At 38.4% G+C, this 21,426-nt stretch overlaps 1 long non-coding RNA gene across 2 annotated transcripts in view; it reads left to right on the top strand.

Moving 5' to 3' along the window:
- Positions 1-2,279: 2,279 nt before the first annotated feature.
- The window catches only part of LOC101797280 (uncharacterized), a 60,017-nt gene continuing 40,870 nt past the window's right edge, over positions 2,280-21,426 (top strand). Inside the window, exons 1-2 of one of the 2 annotated variants that reach the window (XR_002398380.4) lie at positions 2,280-2,773; positions 3,212-3,305. This is a non-coding gene — a long non-coding RNA (uncharacterized lncRNA). The remainder of the gene's footprint in view (positions 2,774-3,211; positions 3,306-21,426) is intronic. The other variant, XR_002398379.4, reaches the window with a different exon arrangement.

Below are 21,426 nucleotides of genomic sequence, written 5' to 3'. Positions count from 1 at the left end.
CACACTTGAAACTGAAGCATTTAGTGGGCTGAAGAGAAAAGAAAGCAAGTGAGGGGAAATGGTAATTAAGCATAAAAAAATCTGAAACAAAAGACTGAAGTACAGAATACAGAAGTGTATGCCTGTGTATAGACACGTGTGCATAGATGAGTGTTCATGTGTGCATGCACTCTCACATACACAGAGTAACTTTACCCAAGGTCTGATAGCAATTGGAGAGCAAAGAGACTCAAATGCAAGTATTCATATTTCTTTCTTGCTTTTTTTTAATCCTGTCACAAAGATTTGCAGCCTCGGATTTACAACTGTTACATTATTTGTCTGAATGAAGGATGTTGGCATTATGTCTGGCTACGTGTATGTAACTAGGTGTTTATATGTATGCGCATAGTTTTGTTTCATCCGTGAGTTTATTTTTCTTGTTTCCACATGTGAAGATCAGAGTATGAATGTAAAAAGATGCAGTTGTGATAAGCTGGTAGTCATTCAAATTATGAAGCTTATCTGAGGGTTGTCTCAATGAAGGCACTAAATGATGCAAAAATGTTTCGGAACTTCGTAGGGACCAGACAACATCTCTTGCAATGTTTCAAATGGACTCATTGGCTTGGACTGAGAAATTTGAGGTGCTCGAGACGATATATATATATATATATATATATATATATATATAAAAGCAAAACTATTTGAACTTCCAAAAGAATTTCAGATCGACCAGTCATATAAGACTTTCACTGAAGTCATAGGGTCCTTGCTTTCAAGCTGACATTTATGTTAGAGAACTGTTTTGTACAGAAGGTCCCCAGGAATTTCAGTCTGTGGCCTTGTAATTTGGCTTCCTGTGCTGGACAGAAGAAAAAGGCACTTTGATCTTACCTTTAGCAGTGGACATATGGGAAATTCTTAAATTTGTCCACATGGCATGAGAAAAAAAAAAAAAAAAAAAAAAAAAAAAGAGTTCTCACCATATCAGAAACTACACTTCTTTTGTGTGGTAGAGATTATACTGCCAAATATAAACTGTCCACAAACCCTAGATAAGAAGCAACCTAGATCTTTGCTGGCCCAGATATATATTATTCCTCCAGGTAAGACACAATGTAAATACACATAGAAGTAACATAATAAAAAAAATCTGTTTGCAGTGTTTCTTTAGCGTGCTTTATCTGAAGAGGACAGCAGAGCAGCTCATAGCCTTATAGTCCAGGATTTATTCTAGATTTTTTAATACTTCTACAGTATTGTGTTTCTTGTGTGTTTTTTTTTCAGTTCAACGTGTTTTGCAACCACCTGTTGCTTCCTGAAAAAAGGAAATTCTCAGCCTAAGAGACTGATGAACACTCCAATGTCCTTGAGGCACACAGCATAGGACACCTCCCTGAAGTAAATTTTCCCACATGTGCAAAACATGAAACTTCCAATTTATGGAGGAGGGATTTTTGGAGTTAAGAGTAGGCAGTGGTAATTAGTCCTGTGGAGATTTTGTTATGTAGGGACAGACAGCCCCGTTTTGTCTCCACTGTAGGATACAAGATGTCTCAGAAACTGATTAAGTCAGCAGCTAATGTGGGTCTAGCTCTCTCCAGTCTTGTGTTGCTTTATGAATCCTGGAAAGAACAGTGGTTCACTGCACTGACCAAGGGCATCTGGTGGTGTTTCTGCATCCCAGAAGTCCATGATTTTGTAAAATATCATGTCAGGGAATATAAATACTTCAGGCCCTCAGACTTGACAAAATCAGCATCGTCGTAATACTTGCAGATCAGTTAGGGGCAGGTCAGTTAAATTGCCCAAACCACCTCATTTTGGCCAGAGAATGATTCACTAGGCTGAATGATTCACCAGGTGAGCCTTTAGAAAACACGGTTTCAAGAGGTACCTGTTATTATTCCCTTTGTTAGCTGAAACTGAGAAATATATATAGAGAACAAATGTGCCTAGCAGAGCCATGACACCCCTTGCTTGGATGACTCACAGAAAATTGTCTCCTGTGTGGACCTACAACTGTGGAACCTTGGGGAGATCTGAATCTGTTTTCATTGCGTGCTCACTCAGATACCAAAAATCACATAGACTTTCCTCTGAGGGCAGCTGAATGATGTGCAAGCAATATAAACCTTTCAAGAGGCATGACATGGCAGCTTGTTCTTTCATCCGCTACCCCACAACAAAATATTCCAATGGATTTTATGAGATCCTGTCAGGTGGGGAAAAGGGAAAGATGGTCAAATATCCAAGTACTTTTTTTTTTTTTTTTTCTCCTATTTTATTATTTTCTCTTTTTTATTTCTTATTTTCCAGTCAACCTGACTTCAAAACAGAGCAAGCAGACTTGATCTCACCATGCCTTGGCTGTCCTGGGGATCGAAATTGCACTGAGCCCAGAATAAATGTGCATGGAAATTGCACATTTTAAACTGATGGCTGCACAAGATCAGAAACCGTGGCAATGCTGACACTTTTGGCCTGGAACTTGGCAGGGCTGTGAAAGAATGTGGAGCTGTTGTTGCAAACAGCTCATTTTGTGACTTGAAAGGGAAGGGCTTGTAGTTTCAGACGTACCACTTCTGCAGATCAGTGACAAGGAGGAGACTTTGGTATCAGTCCACTAGCATATCTCTTGCAAGCTGAGAGAAGTGAATATAAAGCACTGTAATCGTTTTCACAGCCTCCAGGATTCATAAGACACCATAAGAAGAAGTTTCTCAAGCTTAAAGTGTTCTATAAGATACTAAATCTTACGTCTCCTGGAGGCCACTGGGGAAATGAAAAGGTATAGTTGTCACATTTTGCCAAAGTATAACATCTAGATAATAAGCCAGTTAGCTCTCCTTTTTCAGACCCAGCCCAGCTTGATGTACTATGTCCATGCTCATTGTTTTATTGATGGTATTTTTTGTTTGTTTTTAATCAAAGTAAAATAAAGGTAAGTTTGTGCCAGATTCTCATATGCTTTAAATTGGTGTTGCTCCACTTAGGCTGATGGGACACATTTATTTCAGCTGGGGAGCTGACTCTTGAATTATTTCTCATTCTCTGTTCTGTTCTATCTCTTTAGTGTGTCATCTTTAGTTTCTGCATCTTTGTTTTGCTTAACTATAGCAAAAGACATCAAAAATGTTTGCCTTTATCCTCAAGTCTGATCATATGAAACTCAGTTATAAATTAGACGAGCAAATGGGTAATTGATGGAAATTTGTTTTCTCTGCAGGCTTTGGTTTCTATGAAGAAGAAAGAGACTATCTAAGATAGGACCTCTGAAGAAGGAGCAAAACCCAGGGAGGACATGCTAATGCTAAACAAAGGTAAATCAGGTTTAACAAGAGATCAGCAGAAGAAATTAACAAATAGATTAAACGTGGAGAGGAGACAGGTTTTTGTAGTGATTTCCAGGTCACTCTATGTAGAGCTATGAAGAGAATGAATCTTGAGGTGATATAGCAAATATGAAACATTGAGAAGTAGGAGAGGGTAAAAAATGGCATGATAGAGCAGGAAATAAAGCTCCAAAGAGGAATGGACACTTACACAGTAACTTACTCATTAGCCCTTGGTTTATATTCCCTGCCTCAGGAATTGGTGCTTCTAATTATCTTTTCACCTTTAGTTATTAACTGCAATCACAGAAAAGTAATGATCACCAACCTTGCTTCAAAATATTCACTGGGTAATGCCTAAGATCATAATAGTTATCTTAATTTGACCATATAAATGGGAATAACTAAGAACTTAAATAAAAGAAAAATAGTCATGAGCCTGAGTCAAATGTCTTTCAACTATTTAAGTTTCTATAGTAAGAACAAGGTTAACTGCTGGATTCCTTGACAGTCACACATGCCTGATATGTTTAGTATCTTAGATGCAATTTTCCTTTCCCCTCTCTCCCTATTTCTTTTTTATCCTGTGGAAGCTAAAACTTTATTATAAAATTGAAGATAAGTATATCAGTTTGTTGGATGCTGGCAGAGCAGAACACAAGCAATGAGAAGATAAGGGAATTTGGTCAAATACAAAAAATACCATGGAACCTAAACCAAATGACATCAGATAAGACCTCCACTGACTTTCTATTAAAAATGTAATAAATAAGGATCACAGAAAAATTCCTTTTTTTTTCCGTAGCTTTTTTTTTTTCTTTTTTGTTATTGTCTCTAGTGTTTCAGAAGTGTACTTGTATTCATGCTGTTTTTCCATTCCCATTAGAACCAATAAATGCAGGTCAGCTTATATCGAAGTTCTGGCCGGTCCAGATTAATGATGAGACTTTTTCAATATATGTGCTTTTAATTTATAGACTTAATTGTACTCTTGCGGGACAGCTTTACAGGCTCGCTTATGGACTTAGCAGTAGTATTAGCAAAAGTCACTGAATTCTGAAATCTTGAGCAGTGAGTCTGAGACGATGATGAAGGTTGGTAGCTGGTGAATTGAATGGAAATTGACTGAAAATAAGTATAAATATTACTATGATCAATATCATTGATATTTGGGTTTGGGTGAGTATTCAGTTTTCCAGATGTTCAGTGTGAGGCTTTCAGCCGATGGTAATAGTGCGGCGTATTGAATTAGTTTGTGGAACATAGTGCAGCTCTCTTGAAATGGTTCAGCTACATAGACTGTAGCTGTTATTCTTGGCTGTTGGGGAAGTCTGCTTCTTAGGCTGATACTTCACCAAAAGGGAAGAGAGGAATTGCTTAAAAAAAAAGAAAAAAAGGAGAGAGAGAAAGAGCAGAATTCTCTCTTGAGATCTGTTATTCATTCTAAAATCTCTTCCATTCACCACAGACTTCTAAAAATATAGTTTGCCTAAGTCTGTAGGATGTCACCAATGATGAGAGACAGCTGCAGATAGCTTTACTATTGTGCTTTCTTCACCCATCTTAGATGCTTTCCTGTGCTGATGCAATTATCCCTAACTGGCAATTTAGGTGGAACAAAGTCAATTTAGTGGTATAGTGGCAGAGAATTGGGCCATGAATTTCAAACAATACATTTAATTGCCAGCTTGTCCAGGATTTGACTGCATCTAGATCCCGGCATCACCTTGCAAGGGACTTGGGTAAGTGTTACATCATTGTGTAGGACTATAAAAATAATAAAATATATCCTGATTCATGGCATAGCCTGTTGGAGAGAGATAGGGGAATTGAGACTGCTCTTAACAGCAACCCTCTCCTCATTTCATTTCCTATGATACCTACAAACAGAAAACGGTCACAGTTTCAGTCCAGGCAGCATTAGAAATAAGGCAAAGAATGGATAATTTTGGTCTTGAAATCATCACAGACTTGTTTTATTTCTGAAGAAATTTCTGTAGGTTGTTTTCATCCTGGAATATTTTAACTTTTCCTGATGAGTGTTCTCATCTACCTGTATGGCTCAAGCCTGAGTATTTCTTGGGCTTTTTGGCAGGGCTGAACTTTGAGTGACAGGGAAAATATATATTTTTGAGGCTGGAAAAAGGAGCGTGTTTTTGACGGGAGAGCAATCCCCTTTGGGCTTGATGCTTGCCTGTGGCTGTAGGTGAGGTTTGCTTAGCAGTGTCTGCTCTGTCTCCAGTGGACAATAGTCTGTGCCATAAAAGGACTCCGTGCATAATATGGCATATTTGTTGGCCTCAGCCTTGAAGAAAACCAGATGAGAGCTGTTTATATCCATCTAGGGACAATCTCCAGTAGGAAGATAGTACTCTTTGGCTGGCAGATATCTATGCCATTTCATTTTATTTCACCTTTCAGTCTTATGGATCTTTTTCCTCCGCTTCCCCCGCTCTTTTTCCCCTCCTTTACATTTTTTACGTTTAACTGAGATGTGGGGAGTTTAAGTATGTATAACTTCATTGAAAACAAAAAGGAGTGAAAATGATCAATGTTCATCATACACTTCAATTAAATTTAATTAAAGGATGTTAAGCACAATATATATGAGTGGGTCCAGATAAACCATGTTGGTATAATTCTTTCTCCTCCACTCTTTAAACTCTCAGTTCTTAGGCAAAATCAGGTCCATAAAAAGTTAAGAGTCAACAGTAAAAATCAAATCTTGGAGAAAATGTACTGGGAAAAGAAAACAAACAACCCCCCCCAACATACACATTCATGCTGTCTGCCTGACAATAGTAATCTTTTTCCCTTACAATACCACATGCTGTAGGCTTACAACAAGGTATTTCACCACTGCTAGGCTCAATTTAGGGTACAGAAATGCACACACATACGTGTGCATCCCCTAGCAGACATGAGAGAGTCAGTAAGAGCGAGAAAGTGTGTCACACCCTCTAAATTCAGGTGGCCTCAAGCAGTGCCATATAATCCCAGCCTCAATTAAACTTTCCAAGGTCAGTGGTGTTCTACCAGGTCAGACATAAATAAGTCAGGTGAGAGTCCTAGGGCACTGAAAAGCCATATTTATTCTTTATCCACAGTTCATAGCTATCAAATGAAGCCTAACAGAGAGCGGGAGTGTGAGTGTGTGTGCGTGCGGCTCTCAAAGCTGCTCCTGTTGTAAGTACAATATTTTTAAAAAGAAAAAACGTAATTCCATCCCACCCCACCTTAAAATTGCAGAAAGCTAGTCTGTTACTGTGGAAGGCTCAGGAAGAGAAAGAAATAGATTTAATGATTTAATTCAGCAACATTATGTTTAATGACTAATTTATTTGAGTGAAAGTATCCTATTCACTCCAATGATTTTTTTTTTTTTTTTTTCTTAAGAGGGAGCTCTTATCTCTTTAAAATTAAGTTTTGTCTATAGCTGTATCTTTACCGCATGGAGTCTGAGACCAGATGCCAACACAAACCCCTCTTGAATTCAGACATACAGATCTCATGACCTGATTCAGCCAGTAATGGAAATGGGCCAATATTGCACAGTCTAGTGGGCTAGTAAACAGCATATTTAATTTTCTCTTGATCTGGAGAGGCAGAAGAAAGAATGGGGAGAATAATGATGTCTATATCTCAGACCAGAAGTATTAAAGACAATGGACTTATATTGGCTTCAGACCCACTGTGAAGAGATCATATTCAGAGAAAGTAATTAAGGACAGTTGAGGTCCACTGACTTCTGTACTGTCTGAAGAATTAAGTGAATTTTCCAAGCCACTATGACTAATAACAAAATTAATATATATATATTTTTAATAAACCGACATACCACAAGCCTTAATGGAGACTGTCTTGCTGTGCTGCATAATATTTTAAAGGAAGAATTTTGACATGTAGAGTTAGACCTTCCTTATATTGTTTAATAAGGGGGGAAAATTAGATGATGACTATTTTAGGCATTTTTTTTTTAAAGGAGAAAAAACAAACAAAAGCTTTAAAAGCCTTGTCTAAAATTCTCTCTCTTTCCCTATTTCTATATATAAAAAAAAAAAAAAAAGTACACTAATGTTGTGAGTAAGTAAAATGTCTAAGCATTATTTTTCTAAGAAAGTCTCAGATCTCTGAAACTGGTTTTGTTCTGTTGACCTAATGTGATTTGTGCCAATTTACACAGGTGATAAATTGATACGTTAATATTGCCAGGAAAGTTGTCTCATACCTTTTGTTTGCTTTTCCTTATTTATTTTTTTTTCTTTTTCTTTTTTTTTTTTCTATTTTTTTTTTACGATTAAAATATGGCAATTTATTAAGTATGATAAGTCATATATATATTTGTTTTCTAATGACATTCACTCTTCTGTTGAGAAATATTTTTTTTAAAATCCGTTGAGTAATAACAAAAATAAATTTTTGGATATCTTTGTGCCAGCTTTTAGTTCATGTACATGAGGAAATCACATCATCAATTGTTGTGAATAATCAGATAGTAGATGCTTATAGATATGTTTTTGAATCATTGAATATATACAGTTATTGTTAAGAGTAACTTTTAATCTGAGAAATATTCAAAGATGTGCATAATCATATATTTATCTTCCTTGAAATAGCTTAAAGACTTCCAATCAGAGAATGGAAAAAATACTGTGTGATTAGCATGTCCCAGCACATAATGGCAAGCGTTGAGTAGTTAAAGTGAACACTTTCTAAACAAAGAAAACTATCTGTTGAAGCTGTTACACGATTTTGGATAGATTTGCTATATTCATCAAGTGGCTGCATCAGTGATTCCAATTCTGAAAAATTGATGATAAAGATAATATTAAAAAGCACAGTCTTTAGGGAGACCTTATGAGGGAAAAGGTGTCATAGAAAGTTTACAGAAATATCAGTTTTATTTTATAGGCATTCACATTAGAAGTCATGTTAGCACTTGTCATCCATTAACATAGATGTTAGAGCTCTCTGCTTTTGTGCCTCTGGTTTTAACATCTGTAAGTATAAGGGAAAACCTTGACAAATGTTTCTGAAGGTTTTATGTGCTCTTTATCCCCATGCTAGATTGCAATCCACGTTATGCCCAGCACAATAACAGGAGAATTGGGATCAGATGACCGGTACTGCAGATTAGATGTGAAAAAAGGGTGTTACAACAACATAGCAGCTTCCGCTCAGGTTTTAACCACTTCTGTGAAAGAACAAGAGGGAGGGGGAAGGAAAACTTATATTTTCCTTTTATTTCTTTCTACCATGTTTTCACTGTATCTTAGTAGTGAATATGTTATATGATTCGTTTTTGAAGGAAGATATTAAAACAAATTTCAAACAACCATAAGAAACATAAGAAATTTCATTAAAAGCTGGAAAAAGAGGTGATTAAATGAAACTAAATCCAAGAACACTTTTTTTTTCCTTACTTTTTTTTTTTTTTTTTTTTTTTCCCTTAGAGGAAAAGATAGAATGTCCCTTCAAGGCTAAGTTGATATAAATGTATATAGAACTTTTAAATATAATTCCCACCTCACCAAAGCACTCACTTTTAAATATTGTCATGTAGGAAGACCATGGAAACTCCTTCAGATAGAGGGTCCCATTCCTCATTTGACAGACTTTTTGATAATTTACACTCTTCTCCACCATCCTAGAGACACCAGTTAAGAGATATGAGCTGAGTGCTTTTTCCAGGTCCAAATTAGATTAGTTACAACACAAGTTATTAATTAACTTGGAAAGAAAAGGGGAGGATGGTAAAGAGAACACTATATAGCTCAACATTTTGGAGAGCAATCAGAATTTTGATTTTTCTGGTTTGCCATTTCTTTGGAATAAGCATTTAAAGTCAGTGGCTGAAAAGAAAGTAAGTGATGAAGAAGTTGTCTAGGTTGATTCTTATCCCAGGGAAATGACAACATAGCAGACAAACTAACCATCTCTTTATTTTTTTTATCATGGGTATGAGTAAAGTCACTTCGGAGGGAGTAATAGGGAAATATATAGTTTTAACTGTCTGGAAACATGGAAATGTAGTAAGGATACATTTGTAGTCATCAGGAAAAGGTTCCCTTAGATCTCAGTGCCTCATTTTCTCCATCTCCCAAATATGACTAATGATTTATTCTTAGTGTAGCTTAGTGTGAGGATGAAATTGGTACTGAATCGCCTTTTCCCATTCTACAGAGTGTTGTAGCCTGAAAAGTCCCAGATGTTGCTCTAGGTTCACCCTGCCACAGAAGTCCCCACGGAGATTGCTCTATTGGGCAAAATCTTTGCTCTAGCTCTCTAGCTTCCTCTTTTCCTGAGAAGAGCAAAGATTTTTTTTTTTTCTTTCTTTTTTTTTTCTCCTGTGATCGTGAGCAGGATCACATAGTATGCACTGTGGAAATTGTTCAATGCATCAGCAGCCAGGCTGCAGTGCAACTTTTTGGCTACTTTGATTACGCAGTCAATATGAAACAGTGCTGTAGTCAAATGGCTCTGAAAACATAAGCCACTGTCTCTAATATTCTTTGAGATGCCCTCAGACAAGGTTCTAACAGACAAAGAGTAAAAATAGTTTGTTATTGTTATTTCTATAGATTTTTACACATTGAGAACTCACAGTGGGGGATAAAGTTATCAACCTTTTAACTTTCATGAATATTATTGATAAAAGCCAGTGATGATGTTAATGTTATATAAACGTTTCGTAGGCCTATAATGATTCATGACTTTCTGTACAGTAGCAATGTTCCTGATGTTGTTGCACTGTCTGGAGCTAATGTCCTGATTAATGCATGTTTTCCTTCCTGAATTAAGAAATAGCTTATGGCTAAAAATCCTTGGATGTTCTTTGATTTATTACATCTTTTTTTTTTTTTTTTTTTTTTTTTTTTTTTTTTTTTTTATTCTGCCACTTGCTTTCCAGCTTTTTATAAATGTATGTATGTATAGTATAAATATAAGTATCTGTAAACGTTAGCCTTAGTGATATCCTCCTATTCTTATGAATTGTCTAAAGACTGATATTCTTGTTGAAAAATAATTTTGTTAGACTATGCCTGCAAATTTATCATCTTATTGGGATGCTAAAGTCAGTGTTTGATTTTGTTAAAACTATGCCAAATGAATGTGGTCACATCATTTATTGCCTTGTGGGGTGCTGAGAGGAGGCTGCTTTGACCTAAAGAGCAGGGTGAAGAGCCAGGGTGACCTATCACAGTTATGATCTAGAAGCATCACACAGGGCACTTGCACCTCAGCTTGTGTCCCAGGCCCAGGGGGATGTGTTTGGGAAAGCAAGGGTGTGATGGGCTGCACCTTGTGCTAACCAGCTCAGTGGTCTCCACAGAGCAACTCGGAGAAGTATTACTTAGCTCAGTCCTGTGGTCCAGGCAATGCTGAGGTCTGAGCAGCAGAGGGTTGGTGTAGGGTACTGCAGTATTTCATAGAGCTGATTAGGGTAAAGGACAGGCTTGTAAAATGTTGTCCAAAAACAGAAGCAGTTTCATGGTTTGTGGCCTCTCCTTGGGTGACAGAGTCAATAGAAAGTACTATGCTTCTACAGAGCAGTCAGAGCGTTTTTTTTTTTTTTTTTCCCTTTGCATTTTCTCATGCACTGAAATCCAAGTGTTCATAGCATTATCTATATTGAGTTCTTTAGTCCTAACTCAGAAAGCATTGAAGTCAAGAAGAGTCTTCTCAAAACATTTTTGCCCGCAGAGGTTTTTGCTAAGGACAAGACAAACATATTTTCTCTGCTGCAGGAACTACCCACAGATTCAATATATTATTATTTTTTTTTTAGGTCTATTTACTAGAAGCCAACTGTTTGCCAGTTAGCCCCCTGGTCCTTTAGCCTAAACTTGCTGGAGGAATGATGTGCAAAAGAAAGTAACCACTTTGTTTTTATCCACCACGCTGTAAACCACCTACTTGTGTCCTTTTGTGTCTTTTGTGGAGCCTGTTAAAAGCTGTTACCACTAATTGCTGGGCTTAGCTTGCTGTGTTCCTCTATGGGCAGGAGCAGGGAGATCAAAGGGCGGCATACTCCATAAAGTCCTGCAGTGTTCATTCCGCAGCTAATTTACCTGTGCGTGGCTGTGGTACTACACTGAGGGATGGCACAGAGCATCTGAAAACAGATGGAGAGAGAAAAATAGGTTTTATTTCACTCAGACTTTTGGACTGCTTCAGCTGTAGGCTCAAAATGAACTATTTTGCACTGTTTCAAGGCAGGACAGTGACTTTTAAGGCCATCCCAAGGCCTCTTTAGATCTGAAGCAGTCTATTAGGATGATGCATTTTTCTTCTTAAAAAAGTTGCATAGAAACATAGAGCACAAGCTCATGAGTCATGAAGTTTCAGTCCTTCAGCATATGTTTAAGATCCGTGACACATTTGTTCTATCTCCTCAAGACAAAACTAAGATCTTTATTGTAAGGGACCTAAAAACTTAAAACTGTACGTTGTGCCACAAAATAAGAGCTGAAGGATCAAGAGCCTTCTCAGCATCCAGAGTATCTGAAATTACAAGTGCCTTGGAGGTGAAAATGCTCACCTAGGTCTACAGAGGCCTAGACTAGGTTTATACTATGATGTTATAGTGGAAACTGGCTTCCTAGAAACTGGTGAAATGCTTACCTAGGCCTACAGAGGCCTACATTAGGCCTATATTCTGATGTTACAGTGGAAACTGGCTTCATCTACCTCCCCTTGACTTAGAAGCGGGGGCCCTGATTGGCATTATAAAATTTTCAAAAGGTTGCAGCCATTCTCAAACACAAAAAGATCTCCTTGAGGTTTCAGACTTGGTCTTGGATTCTGACATGAGACACACCGATATTACTAAGTTGTGTTGTCTACCTGCAGTCCTTTGAAGGAGAAATGATTGCAAAGGCAGTATTTTTTAGCTGGAGATGCCCGGGGCATCATCAATGGTTTGGGTAGGTACTAACTTGGAATCCACCTCCCTGTGGAGCAGAGAATGTATTTTGTCATTTGGTCCTTCAGTGATTTCAGATAGATAATATCAATCATGCCACCAGTTTAGGCACAACTATAGACTCCACTGGGATTGAAATGACATTTGCTCAGTCTCACCAATTCTTGTAAGAAAGAGCTAATTTTATGTTCTTGAACAAAATGCATTAAGAATCTAAGTTTGGTATCTTCCACGGGTCTGTCTTACTTTATATTATCCACCAGACCCCTGGCATATTATCATGGGTTCCCTGCTTGTGTAAACTGTAGATTTTTCTCTGCTCCAATGGATTGTTGATATAAAGTTACCAGCTGATGTTTATCCACAGTCATAGAAATAACAGTATTATTAACTATTCCTATATATTTTGTGTCATTATGACTGTAAGGACTTGTCTGAATAATAAAGATTCCCTTGAGTGGGAATCACTAGGGGAAATGACTGTTTAATAAAGACAGATAATGTAGATGAATCATTTTGACTACTTAGAGGAGCAATTGTGCTAAAACTCCTGAACTTACACCAAGTCCTTCTGAACACATTAGGAGGTCAGATCCTGCCCCTTGAAATCACTGTTATATTGCTGCTGATTGGAAAAGAGCTGAGGTCTTTGGGATCAGAGACAAACTTTTTACAGATTTAATTCATTTACATGGGTGAAGCTTAGATATTATCTATATTTTTTAAACTCTAAGACTGTAAGTAGTGTAAAAACATGCTCACAAAAATGTCTATATTACATCTTCATATGTTGAAAAATGTGTTTAAAACAGATTTCTGCTAAATTATATGGCTTAGTTTTCTCTTTTCCTTATGATGTGATACTTCATACTACACTGAAAGAATAAGAATATGAGTTTATTAAGTTTACTCAGAAAACTATTCAGTCATCTGTATGAGCTCTTGGAGCTATGTCAACATTTTCTTGAAAGATATCTGAGATTATTTGATGTTTACTTTTTTAAGTACAGTATTTGTGAGTAAAAGTGCACAAGAACATTTTATTACATTTTAAATGTAATTCCTGATCCCAAGGTGCTGTCTATATAAATCTGAACAAACCTACGAAATCACTATCTATATTAGATCAGCAAATCCTCTCAGTCCCAGAACTGGCCACTGTGTTAAGAATAAGAGGCAAAAGTGAAATTCCTTGGTAATAAAACTTCTGAGCCTTGACAACTGTGAGGTAATGCCATTTCTTGCAGCATTGCCTAGACCTTTCAAAGTACACTACTCTTTATTATATGCCTTTCCTCTGCCCCTAAACCTTCACTTCTAAAATGCACATCTCACAGGTAACTACTATATAATGTACTTTTCAATCAACCTCCTAATTCACTCAATGCAGCATGAGTTTTAGATAAACCAGGAAGATGTGAAATGCAGAAAAAAAGGCTTAGGTTGTACAATATGACTCACCTGTTTTAAATCTTTTGCTATCTATGGAAAAAAATACCAACAGAGCTCTTCTCCAGGCTAATTCATGATGGCCCAGCTCTTCTCCCAGGTAGTAAGGACACTGCCTCGCTGCATCCCCACAAGCTCCTGCCCCAATCTTTTTGGAGGATTTACATCTCCTTTCAGCTCATTTTCACCGAGTCTTTTGTCAGGCCATGTGCAAGCAACAGAATGATGATTCACTTAGATCCACCAGCTCTGCAGGAGGAATTTTGCCCAGTAAGCCCCAGTGCTTATGCTGGTATTTTCACTCTAATATGCTTCTCTTTTTCAGCCAACAGTGGGACTGGACAGCACTGGAAGGACTTAAATGTTTTTGCTTTTTTGCTGTCTTTGGTTTCAAGAAAAAAAATAAATCCTAAAGGTGAAACAAAGGGTGAATCAGATTTCATCTGGAAAGCAGAATGAGAAGACTCGTAAGGGCCTGTCTCCTAATTACCAGATTTCCCATAACGTATGTGTAAATCCCCTAAACTGAAGAACCTAAATGCAGCATTAAAATTTGTGTTGTGGTTTGTAAGCAGATCCAAGCTTTTGCAGAGTAATTGCTGGCTGCTGCTGTTATTATTTACACTTGCACATGCAGACCATGGTGGGCTTGTCCCTGCTGGCAGTGTGGGTAGGTTTAAATTTACTCTGATCAAGTCAAAATACCCTGCTGAGAGGCTCAGGTTCAGTATCATGCTAATAAAGTGTGTGACTCTTGGACAAGAGCTGCTCTCCATCTGGCAAGCACAGAGCATGAGCTTGTGTAGGATTTCAGTTGTGTGCAGTAATCCCTACAGATGTACACAAAAGGTTTTTTTCAGGACCTAATACCTGAGAAATACATGCAAAAATACAGCCCCATTTCAAAAATATACACTCCAGAGATAACAAACATAGGGTTCATAGAAGTACTTATAGATAAATGTAAGGGGCAGCTACTAATTATATTCAAAGATTTTATCTATTTTTTTTTCCTGCTTTCGTCAAGCTAATCTTTACTGTACAAGGTAGAGCATGGCCAATATGGAAACATCTGTTTTATGCAAAGTCTCCTAAACTGGTTAGGTTCAGGAGAACCTTTAGGTATCAGGTAACTGAATATAGTTTGGAGCTGCTCCATGTAAAGAGAATCAGCATTTTCCAGCAAGTCAGTTTAGCAAAAATCTGTGTGGTTACTTTTGATGCATACACAGATGTGAGCTTCTATGTTGCCTGCTTTTAGCTGAAGCTAGTAGTAGTTTAAACATTGAAAAAAAAAAAAAAAGCTACCGAGAAAACTAAAAGACAGATTAAATTCATGTTTAGATTTCCAAACCAAATTTCCAGCTGTCTTGGTTGTGGTAGGCTTTTTCTCACATCTTGAATGTTATTTAAGAAACACCCCATCTCTCTCCCATAGTCCCATACCACTTCCCTTGATATCCATAGTGAGGCACTGAGTGGGCCCTGGACCTGCTAGATCCTCTCCATGGAGAGGAATAAGGCTGGAGCTGCTATCCAGGGTAAGAGAGCGTCCTTGCTGCATGATGAGTCAGTGAAACTAATTGCAGGGTAAGATGCCAGCTCTTAGACAAAAGAAACCACCAAGTTGATCTGGCAGCAGTAGGTGAAGATGAAGCTTTCTGACAACATTGGGTACGCCAGGACCTGACTTTGTGGTTCTAGCTCCTAAAACACCAACTCTGCTGTGCTGGGGACAACAGATGCAAAGGTCTTTAAAATGAATCCTGCCAAGGCAAATAGTTTTCAAAAAGTTGGGCTGCTTCACTGCTGGAAGGGCTTGCTGCTATCTGGCACTGAAGCTCAGGGGATTAACATTTCATACCCATAGCATTGAAATAAATAGGAAATGATTTCAGAAATTAAATAAATAGTAGCCTAATGATTGTCTGTGTAAATGTAAGCTTGGCCTGGTACATTCATACTGGTCAGAGATAAGTGACTCTTCCCTGAAAAATATTTTATATCACATTAATTGTAAACATGCTGAAATGGTCTCTGCTGCTCCTGCCACTGATTCACTGGTGACCTGTATAAGGAGGCAACACATGCTTACTGTTAAAAAAAGAACAGAAGGATCATCTATTGCTCAGATGAAAGACAGAGACAAAATAACCAATCTGTAATGCAGATTTATTAATAGTCATTCACTGGTTTTCACTGAAATACTCTTCACGTAACCTTGACTTTATTAAGTAGTCCTTAAGGTGCATTTTGAAGACAGATAATGAGTTTGGGGAATAGTCTTATCTACATCAAGCTAATCTTTAACAGCTTGGAAAGGAACTCACAGAAACTTTTCTACTTTAAGTGACATAGCCATGTTCAAATCAAGCCTTTTAAAATGTCATTTTAATAGGAAGAGTTTACAGGCTTTTTTAATAGCTACACTTCATAGAGAAATTTGATTTAAACAAAGGTGATAGAAACATTTATTGAGTTTTTAATAGTATTAATGGGGCTGGAGGGAAGCGGCACTGGCGGAGCGGGAACACAACTGCCTGGGGTTGAGTGGCACTCTGTGTCGCGATTAATTGACAGGGCCGCTCTTCCTTGGAAAAACAGCTTCTTTCACAGTGGCGGTTTCTTTAAAAGGGAGGACTGGTGGGAAGGCAGGGGTTTTGAATGGTATTTGGCTGCTGAGCATGCACATGCCGCATTGTCCTGCTTCCACAGGGAGAAGTTTGCAAGAATCTCCTGACCCCGCACCGACGCACTGACCGCTTGGGTGTGTGTGCATGGGGGAGAGACGGGTGGGGAGGGAAGGACAAAAAGGAACGCAAAGGAAAACAAACCAAGGGTCACTATTTTAATGAGACAGCTCTGAGATATCCCATCTGCACTTTCTTCTCAGTTTGCAGGATGTCCTTGAGAATAATTTCACTTTTCCCATATGATGTGTAGAAATGCAGATGTGGATGTGCACCCATAGCCGCACAGCAGCCTTTCCCTCTAGTTGCTTGCACTTCTGGCTGAATCTTAACCCTTTTGAACAGCCAGAAACCTCTTCAGCTGATTCCAGTTGGCTTAGCTCATGTTGTTTTGCTTTCTCTATTGTTTGGGCATCATATGTCCCAGCTCTCCCGAGTGCACACACATTTGGTTTCTGACTAATGCGAGGCCTCCGTCAGAGGGACAGCGTTTGTCATTTAACATCCAGAGTCTCTTGGAGTCAGGTCATGACTCAGACACCACAAACTGTATACAGAACAGACCACAAATTCCTCCAGTAGGATTGAACAAGGCTTTCCGAGAAGCCACTTCCCCCACTAGTTATATCCTAACCCTGGCTGACAGGTAGCAAATAACCATGGCTTTTGTGGCGTTTTTTTGTGAATATCTTTTCTTACATTTTTTTGATTGTTGTATTCCTGGCTGTTTAAAATCCTGCCTTTTTGTGTGCATACAGAACATGCTTTTAGCTAAAAAGACCTTATGAAAATATCAGCACTGGTCAACATTAAAGTTCAAGGCTGGGGGTTTTGAATGGGCATCAAACACTGGGGCGAAACTCAGCTTGCTTGCTTAAGGTTTCCTAGAGCTGCTCTTGTATGCTTTGTGCATGAGACCCATAAATCGGCCAGGATCTGCTTGAATGGCTCCTGAACTTTGGCAAAACCTTTCAATGAACCTGCTGGGGGCGGGGAGGAGTGATGTTTAAGAGGAAACCTGACTCCAGGTGAGCTGCACAGGCTCGGGACTAACACACATTTCCAAATTGAAGGCAGAATCAGAGTTAACAAATCTGCTAACAAGACTTGCACACTTGCTGACCAGCAGTAAATCCTGTCTCGATTTATTACCAAATGCAGCGCTTTGGCATGAGTCCTCCGTGTCATTTTGTAAGTGGATGGGGAGCAAGTCACAATCTTAAATCCTTGCTGGAAAACCTGGTCGTGAGAACCAGCTGGGGTACAGCCCTTTGATTTAACTTCTCTCTCTCTCTTTTTTTAAAAAACAAACCAAGAGAATTCATCTGCCAACGCACTATTCTGTGCTCTTTTGTCAATAGAAAAGTTGTTTTGCTAATGGTTATCTGTCTGCAAGTCCTTGACCTGCTTGTAAACACATTTCTGCAGGAAAACCCCAGGCCATGGCCTCGAGCCTTTACGTCAACAAGAAGAGATAAAGTGACCAAAACTTAACCTGATCTGGCCTGGAGTGCCCTCTACTGCCCCTTGACCAAATACTTCCCTAATCTGCGTCCTTCTGAAAGGAACAGATTGTTGTGTAAAGAAGTATTACCTGGAATTAAATCAATTTTCGGAGCCCAACTTCCTCCTCCCTTCCCCCTGCCTGTAGCTCAAGCCAACTGAGTCGCTGGAGGTTAAGAAACGAGGTCTGCGTAGGTTTGGGTGGAAGGGCAGGAATTTTCCCCCAAAACACACCTCTGCCCCTGCTCCAGGCGTCTGCCATGGCCAGCAACCCGCAGGCAGTCTGTCACGCTGCGTTGTACGCACCACCTTCCAAGCCGTGGAACAAATGCGGGACAAAACCAAACTTGCCGATCAAGTTGCTTTTGAAAGCGGTTCTCTGATCCCCCAGGATTTGTTCTGGATTTGTTCCTCAATACATCCAGGATGTGGGGAGCTGCTAACACCCTGACAAGGCCCAAATTGTGGTGGGGGGCTCTAAGCTTTGTTCATAAGAGGCTGGACTAGGAAAGTCAAGGCGCTCTGTAACAGGGAAATGTACCCTGTGGAAAGTCTGATGTTCAACACAAGAACGAGAAAGGAGGAAACACAGGGCAGCTCTAGAGATAAGGTGACAAACTCCAATTGCAGTTCACAACGGGAGCATTCATTGTGTTGTGCCTCTGTTTTCACCCTGCTTAAACCACTCATGAAGCTGCTGCATGGGGAAGTTGGACACGAAATGGGAAGCTGGTGGGTCACGTTTCCCCATGGCAGTGGCTTCAGCCACAGCTTGCAGCTCAGTGCCGCAACTCTGGGCTCATTCCTTTGGCCAAGGGTAGTGGTGGGGATGGGTCAGACAGGGCTTCTCCAGAACTTTGTGGTTTAACAGCAGAATGCAGAAAAATATATGCAAAATCTTTGCTACCCCAAGCCAAAGTTTTTTGGCTTCCCTCCAAAAAACTCTACCCTTCCCTCCAGCACCCTGCAGTAGATAGACATATCTTCACAACCTGTGTGCCTGAATAAGGTAGTGTTTTGGGCTGAGTATTGCACCCCTTACTTTTATAGGTAGGATTAATTCATTTTATGGTATTTCACAGGAAGCATTTCACTCTCTATAGCCCTCAGATGGCATTTTTAGGAGACAAAGCAAAGACTTGTAGAAAAATTATACAGTTTTTGCTTAACAACAACAACAACAAAAATCATAAAACATGTTTGCTATTTTTTGTTTGTTTGTTATGACAAAAAAACTTTCAAAACTTTGATTTGGGTGTTTCACGACAACACCTTTTTTCATAAAACATAACAAAGTCAAATGATCTGCAAAGGGATAATGAGATACTGCAACCACTGTGATTTACAGCTTCTCAATGCCATTCTCCAGTTGCTCAGATTGAGCTGGGCTGTGACTAAGTCTTGAATTAGCCAGACCTGATATGGGTAGATGATCACTGGATGTGAAACTGCACATGACAGTCCAGAAAACCCCTCAGGGTATAAATTTTAAGGGGAAAAAAAAGAAAACCAAACCTGAAGGAAAAAGCATCTGCTGAACTGAAAATATTTTCCTGCATACTGGTACTGGGGGCCCTTAAACCCTGCGATATTTTCAGGTTCTACCAGACACAGTAGACAAGGTTGTTAACCCCAGGGTAAGATTCAGGCATGAAGCTGAAATCTATGCCCCAAAATATCTCCCACTTTTCTGAGAGATAGCTTTTTGTTTCTTTCTCCTGTTCATTGGTAGTTACATTCTCCTACATGTAGGTATCCTCCAGGCTTCTACCAAGTGTCAGGAGGAGACTGTGAGATCTTTCAGGTTTGATTCCAGCTGGGTTATTTCCTTAGGAGACAGCTGTTTCACAGTATTCTTCTGTGCTTTTAACCTTGTTTATCCATATAAGGCAGTTATAGTTCCAGCTTTGCATGGGGGGATTAATTTGCAGGCTTTAATCTAAACTGGACAAAAACTTTCAAGGTTGGCTTACAGGAGGTATCACTTCAGCTTCCTTGACAGAAAATCAAACTTTGTGGAACAAAACTTTTTTCTTTTTTTTTTTTTTTTCTATAGAAAGGCTCTATTTAAGGAAAAGGGTTTTTTTTTTTTTTTTTTTTTTTCAACAGAAAATTATTCTAAGGGAAAATTTTCATCTCCCAAATTGGAAATGTATATTTTGACCTTGCTCAATAATTCAAAATTATTATTATTATTATTATTTTTTTCCTTTCAGCATTTCTCTGTCTGTGTCCAAAATTTAGCAGCAATTTGAAGATGAATGCTATATCTAGTGAGCACCTTTTCAGACTGAAAAGATTAGTGCCATGGTGAAGAAAACTACCTTTTTTTTTTTTTTTTTTTTTTTTTTACTAAGGTACAGAGCTGTTTAATCAAAGAAGGACTGGCTGAATCTATTCAGTATTCTCAGCTACTTTCCAAACTGAACTTCTGAATACATGTTAGTTATTCTGATTAAGTCATACTCCTGAACTCCCTCCAGGTTCTGTACTGGAGATGATATTTATACAGCACTAATGGAGAAAACTTGGTGTGTTTCAAAAAATAATTCCCAAGAAAACCAAACTTGTATTAGCAGATGTAACAAGGAAATGTGCAAGGAACTCTGACTCTCCTTCCTTTCTTGGATTTTCAATTTAATTCTCAGCCCCCAGTATCGCTGAGGAGGAAACATTAAAAGTTCCATTTGTTAAAGTTTTGGAAACATTAAATGATCCATTTCAACATTATTTGTGCTTGTAATCAAAATACGCACTGTCATATTGTTCCATAAACTGCCAAATTTAATTGACACTGAAGTTCTAAACTCACTTTTGGTAACAGAACAAACCTTCTTCTCAGTTTGGGACTAAGGCTTTCTGTAATTTCAGGCTATTTATTGGATGAGACACCTTAGGGTATTGTGATTCTAGTGACTATCAACACAGAGTGTTGGCTGTGGCTTAGGGCAAGATGACCTTTAGTAGCAGTGCCTTGAATCTTCAGCTGAGATCAAGATAGTTTATAACGTGAAATGTACTATATACATAGGCATTGGATGAAAAAAAGGACACAATTTTATTTGTGTTTATGCATTTCTTAAGCCAACCCTTCTGGCTGTTTATAAGTAAACTTTCCAAACGCTGTGATTTGGTGAGCCACAAGCGATAGTAACAAGAAACTATATGTGTGACATTTTCATACAGAATCACACACTCATATATATCTGTGTGTCAATATATAGTGGCTGACATAAGAAATATCTTTGTTTTTAGAAAAAGAGGATTTTCCTTGGGGAATTTAAATAGATTCAGAGGATATTCCAAGGTATCAAACTGTATTTCACTGTGATATTCATATTGTCAATAGTGGGACCTTTCTGTGGAAAATGGGGCTTTTCCTGTAAACATAATAATATTTCTGGATGGTGAAATATACAGTAAATGTTAAACAAGAAAAGAACTAAATTGCAGACTATTCCCTGGTCAGCAAAACCTGCCCATTATTTTTCAGTTTGCTGAATCTGTAGTTTTTACCATTTTTTTAAAACTGTGACTTTTC

Source organism: Anas platyrhynchos, chromosome 11, assembly GCF_047663525.1.
Source record: "Anas platyrhynchos isolate ZD024472 breed Pekin duck chromosome 11, IASCAAS_PekinDuck_T2T, whole genome shotgun sequence".
In the NCBI taxonomy this organism is placed as follows: domain Eukaryota; kingdom Metazoa; phylum Chordata; class Aves; order Anseriformes; family Anatidae; genus Anas; species Anas platyrhynchos.
Note: the sequence above shows the minus strand (reverse complement) of the source record. Positions and strands in the feature narration are given on the sequence as shown.